General features: G+C 44.5%; 1 pseudogene; it reads left to right on the top strand.

Annotated features, from left to right (window-relative positions):
* The first annotated feature begins 2,210 nt into the window (after positions 1-2,210).
* On the top strand, positions 2,211-5,842 carry LOC149462680 (uncharacterized; annotated as a pseudogene).
* Positions 5,843-6,149: the final 307 nt, after the last annotated feature.

Here is a 6,149-nt window from a genome sequence, read left to right as displayed (position 1 = left end):
AATCATAGCAGTTCTGTTGATACCAGAGACCAATACTGCACAGCTCTTTTAATCTGCCTATTCAATTGCCTTATGTCATGTCCTAATGATAGAGAATTCTACAAATAATAAGGGATTCTGGGGTGAAAGGGATGGAAGGGGGTTCAGTGAATGTTAGATTTTGGTTGAAAAGTGTTTTGTTGCACTTTGCTTTGACATTTTATCACACTTTTAGGATAATACAGTGTGAATCATGATGTTGTATGAAGTCGAGTACAATTTCCTATAGCTTTAGATCTGTTGTAGCTGATATTACCACTGGTGAATTCATGCCTATTACTGCTGGTTAAAGAAATTAGGTGTCACATCCACAACTACCGATAAATTTATATTTTAATTATAGTATGTTTCTTTATAATTACAGCACTCACCACGTATCCCAAACATTAGAACTTCCCTAAATGTGAAGAATATTACAATAGAATATATAGCTAGAGTATATAAAACCTTGCCAATATCATGCGTAATATTGATACAATAGGTACTACTGAATGGGTATTGTGAGGTGGAGCACAGAATTCACTTGTTATTTGATACTTATAATGATGAATTAGATTGACATGCTCTTGCTGTTTTAAAACCAAGAAATAATGTAAAAGTGAACACATGCAAATTATGTAAAGTCAACATGTGGTGTCACTGACTCTTCGACTAAAACAATTTGTGTTTTTCCAAAAAAACTGTGTAAAAAAAAATCCCTGATCAACTCCCAGAGTACTATTACAAGGTACAATGCTGATGTTGTAAAAAAGAAAGTGTATGTCATAGGAATTAATGGAATAAATACGAGTGGGAAAAATAAGTTATGCAAAGAATACAAAGCCTACAATTTCCTATAAGTATCTCTAGATTGGCATTACTAATCATTTCTAATGTTGCCTTTGTTGCAATTTTTAACTGCCTCCCACCCGCCATATAAGGAAATGATGTCCTCCCACTCTAACTGCATGCGGCGATTGGTGGTGCTCTGTGTCCCTGGGACACAGCAGATCACAGTAAGAGCCAATGACGTAGGCTCTATCATATGATCAGCTGTGTCCAATATGTCTAAAAAAAAAAATAAAAATTTGTTTGGGTACAGTGTTGCATGACCGCACAATTGTCATTCAAAGTGCGACAGCGCTGAAAGCTGAAAATTGGCCTGGGCAGGAAGGGGGTAAAAGTGACTGGTAGGCAAGTGGTTAAAGTAAGGGTGAAGCTCATTCTTAACTATGTGAGTGCAAGCCTGTAATACCCCTTCATTACCAGACCATTTCTCAGTTTTGAATACAAGTATACTTGTGCAATATAAACAAAAACCAATAATCAACTCTTATATACTTGTGCAATATGAAGATGAGATCAATATCTCATTAGTGTGAGGAGGAGAAAAAAACTTTAACATTTCAAACCCCCCCAGTATATACTAATATAATGGGGAAGCTTCTAGAAAATGGGAGTTTTTAACCCCCCACTACACCTGGACATTCCTGGAAGGAAAAGTGATCAATCGGGAGAAGAATTGGAGAAAGGAGAGGGCTATAAAAGGGTGGTTCCGATAACAGAAAAAACAGAGACCTGGGAGACATCTCTGTGGTGCTCCCCTCTCACCCACCCCTTTTTGTTGTGACAACTATTTTTGGTAAGTCTCATCTTCAATGATGACAGCTTATGTAAGTATGTTATTTGAAACAAGCTGAATGGTTAGTTAAGTATGGTTGATAAGTGTTGTGTTATTATGTACAGCTTGGGTCGTAGTGACTAAGCTGGTGTTGAGTAATATTAATTTAAGATAAAATGTTTTAAAATTATTAATAAGCTAATATGTAAAAATAAAGAGTTATTATATAACATGATATTTACATTTATACAAATAATAAAACTGCCACGGCCAAGTTAATACCAAAGAATGACCAAAACCTTTGGGACCACTTTCCTGGGATTGTGGCCACCACCCACCATTCCCCTCAAAAAATGGGCTTGTTTGAAGTTGTAAATGGTGGGTTTGCCACGTGTGGGGATATTTGGTGTTGGTCTCTTTAAATTATGTTAAGCAGAATTCCAGGGATCCAATCGGGAGTCACGGAAGTTTCTGGAGCATTGGCAGACAGGATATAAGGGGCACCTGGTTCATTTGGGATCAGTGGCCAGCCTGCAAGCAGAAGAGCTCCCTGCCAGGACACGGACTTACCATGTCGGAAGAAAATCTTCTTCAATGCTTCCTGGAGCAGGTGCAGAGTGGCGGCGGGGAGGAGTGGCTGCGCCGCTGCCTGGCACTGGCTGAAGAGGAGAGCCGGCCAACCATGGTGGGGTGGCACCTGCTGAGCCAGGAGAGGGTCGGAGGGTGCCCAGGAGTGTGGCCAGGGGTCCGATCCGCTGCAGCGGATGGCAGCTAGCCGACCGCCAGACTGCTGTGGGAAACCCTCTGGATGCTGGTGAGTCTCCCCCATGGGGTGTTTTGTCTTCCCTGGTTGCCTCCCTGTCTGCCCTGATGAAGTCAGTGTCCCCGGTTCCTGCTGTCTCTCCTGACCCCAGTGTGTCCTTCCCCCCCCCCCGTTGCTGTCTGTCTCAAGGATGTTCCCTTGCCATGTAGCCCCCCGAGTCCCGTAGTGTTGCCAGCTAGGCCCAGCATCCCTGAGGTATGCATGAAGGAGGTGATACCTTGTGAGGTATCCCCCCTTGGTTTTCACCTAAGCTTGTCTGTTAAAGAAAAACATTTGGAGGTGGGATTTTGTGGACATTTTGACCCTCCTTCCCGCTTTTAGGGATTTTGCTAGCAAGCATGATGGGCTTGTGGTGGTTAGGTAGGAGGACAGAAGGACACTGGCCCCTAGATCTTTTTACAATTGGCTGCAGGCTTTTGCATGTTTTCTAGCATATTGGCAGAGAAATGCCCTGATCTCTGCGGTGGTCTTTTCCAAAATTTAGATCATGTTTTTGAGACTTACAGGAACTTTGGGGGTTTGGGTTGGTACCATTACGAAGAGTATTTTCGCCAAAGCTGTCAGTGCACCCAGCCCTCAAGTGGGGCATGAACAATGTGGGGCTATGGCTGAATTTGATCTTGCCTCAGAAGCCTTTTGCGCCTAGACAGCCAGTCACGGTTGCTCCCATTCTGGAGTTCAGGAGGGGTTATTGTTTTGCCTTTAACAACTCCCATTGTCGTTGGAATGCGGCGCGCAAGTATCATCAAGAGCGCTCTATTTGCATGGGTCACCACCCTGTACTTAAGTGTCCTAGGAAGATGGATGGGTCTCCTTTGTCTCAGTGGGATATTTTTCAGAAAAGCATGCCAGTGAGGCTGGAAAACATGCATCATTGGCTAGATCGGTAACCAGACAGGGAGAAGGTTCAGTTCCTTCTTGATGGATTCCTTTTTGGTTTTCCCATGCCTACTTTTTTGGGCAAGGGTTGCCGGACAGCAGATAATTTGCAGTGCATGCTCCAATACCCACAGCTTGTTTGCAAACAGATTGACAGAGAAGTTGCTGAAGACCGCGTGGCGGGCCCTTCCCTAGTCTGCCTATTTGGGACTTTCTGATTTCTCCTTTGGGGGTGGTTCCTAAGAGGGAGCCTAACGCCTTCTGTATGATACACCACCTTTCTTTTCCTAAGGGCTCTTCGTTGAATGACAAGATTGATGGTTCTTTGAGTTCTGTGTCCTATGCGACCTTTGAGGACGCCGTAGTTCAGATTCGTACCTTCAGCCCAGGCGCTTTGCTAGCTAAGACGGATATCAAATCTGCGTTTCGGCTGTTGCCCATCTCCCCGTTGGCTTTTTATCGTCTGGGGGTGTTTTTTGACATTGGTTTTTATTTCGATAAAAGCCTTCCCATGGGCTGTTCTTTGTCCTGTGCCTATTTTGAAATGTTTTCAACTTTTGGGTGCTTGTTGCTGAGGCTGGTTGGGATGGCGTTGTCCACTATTTGGACAATTTTTTGTTCACTGGTCCCCCGGAGTCAGCATTGTGTTCAAGTTTGCTTCAGTTGTTTTGCGTACTCATGGACCACATGGAGCGCAAGATTTTTTGTTGGCAACTGATATGGCTGGTTTCAGGGGTTTCTCTGCTGTATGGAGGTCGTATTGGTTCTGTGGGGCTTGGCCTAAATCTTGGCTTTGAAAAAAAGTCACTAAGAATATTGTGCTGCTGGAACTGCTCCCGGTGGTGGTGGCTCTGGAGCTTTGGGGTATGCAATTTGCTGACAAATGGATTTTGGTGAGTACCGATAATAAGGGTGTGGTGTTTGTGGTAAATTGCTAATCCTCTAGATCGTTGTTTGTTGTACAGCTTTTGCAACACTTAGTTTTTCTCTGTTTAAAATTTAACATCTGGCTTAAAACGCAGTATGTTCCTGGGTTTTCTAATACTCTGGCAGATTCGCTGTCTCGTTTTCAGGCATCCAGATTTCGTCATTTGCTACCGGATGTGGACCAGATTGGCCTCAGCTGTCTATCACACCTGTGGGACCTGATATGAACCTTTTGCAGGAGTCTATTAAGAATTCGATCACTCCTCACACTTGGGTGGATTATTCAGCGGCATGGAGGAGGAGGATTCTGCCCAATTCCCCCCTGAATTGGCCATCGCATCCTTTTTGACATCCTTGATGCGCTGTGGTTACTACTATGGCCACGTGTCCAAGATATTGGCCGGAGTTTCCTTTTTTCTCAAATTATCGGACCTCCCTTCTTGTACCCAGTTCTTTTAGATAAAACAGACATTGAGAGGGTATTGGAAGTCTAAGTTCGTGCCTGATGAGCATAGACCTATTTCTATGGCACTCTTGGCCGACCTATGTGCTGCGGCTTTGGTGGTCTGCTTTTCCGATTACGAGGCTTTGCTGTTTCGTACTGTATTTTTCCTGATGTTTTTTGGGGCCTTTAGAATATCCGAGCTGGTTCCGTTGTCCAGGCATGCCTTTTCGGGACTGTTGTCTGAGCATGTCGTGGTGAATGATCATTGGTGCGGCTGTTTTTGCATCACTCCAAGACGGATCAGTTGGGAAGAGGCGCATGGATAAAGTTACCGGCTGTTTGTGGCTTTTCTGTTTGTTCAGTGAGCCTTGTTAGGCAGTTCCTCGCTGTGCGTCCTCGGGACTCTGGGGTGTTTCTGCTCCACTCGGATTTGCGCCCTCTTACTAAATATCAATTTGATGCTGTTTTGCGGAGATGCCTGAACCATTTAGGCCTTTTGCATTTCAAGTTCTCTTTCCATTCATTTAGGATTGGCGTGGCGTCAGAGGCCTCCAGGTTGGGTTTTTCCCCCTCGGGTATTAAGGACCTGGGTAGGTGGAAGTATAAGTGTTTTCAGTTATTCATTAGACCTAACCCAGCGTCATCCTTGTGGAAATCTGTCTTTGTTTCCAGAAGCCTTCACTGTATATTGGAAGGGAGTGAGAGGCATGCGCTGGTGTCGCCTCTACTGGCATTTGTCCCAATTGTTTCAAGAGTGGTCCCCACCTTCTATTTTAGTGGTCCACTGGGAGGAAATGACTTGGGCATGGTGGGAACACTTGACCTGTTGTTTAAGAGGGATTTGCATAGGTTTTGCTTGTCTTTCCCTTATACGACAATGGTGTTTTCAGAGACAGTTCCCAGGTTGTCTTGGTGGTCCTCTCCTCAGATGCAGGCTTTTGAGAAAATGAGAAAGAGGATTAACAGGGTCTTGGAAAAATTCATGCCATCACTGGGTGGCTTGTTGTACAGGCATGTTGATCTGGAGGATGGAATTCCGGGTCTGTATAGACAGGACGGAGTTCATCTTTCGGACATCTTTAATTTAGGCCTACAATCTGGCATCAAAATGGCCGCTGCTTTGGGGTAGGCCGGCCTTGTTCACAGCGGGGGGGGAACTTTTTCAGAGTTCAGATGTTGTATGTGATGGCTCGAGTTCCAATAACTGAGCCAGAAGAGGGTGATTTATTGTATTTTGCATGTTGAATCTCATCAACAGTTATTGCAGTATGTACATGGTTTATTTGTGTAAGACCAATAAAGTGCCGCGGCCATTTCTCACCACGATCTGCCTAATGGTTTATTTCCTTTAATTGGTCGTATTTGGGGAATGTTCCGATTGTGGGGAAGGATGGGGGGGTGCGGTCTGCAATCCCAAAAGAGTTGTGCTCTTTGAT

The sequence above is a fragment of the Staurois parvus genome, unplaced genomic scaffold, assembly GCF_062004578.1.
Source record: "Staurois parvus isolate SC_StPar_1 unplaced genomic scaffold, SC_StPar_1.0 ptg000172l, whole genome shotgun sequence".
Taxonomy (NCBI): domain Eukaryota; kingdom Metazoa; phylum Chordata; class Amphibia; order Anura; family Ranidae; genus Staurois; species Staurois parvus.
The sequence above is the reverse complement of the archived record's forward strand: the minus strand, read 5'-3'. Positions and strand labels throughout refer to the sequence as shown.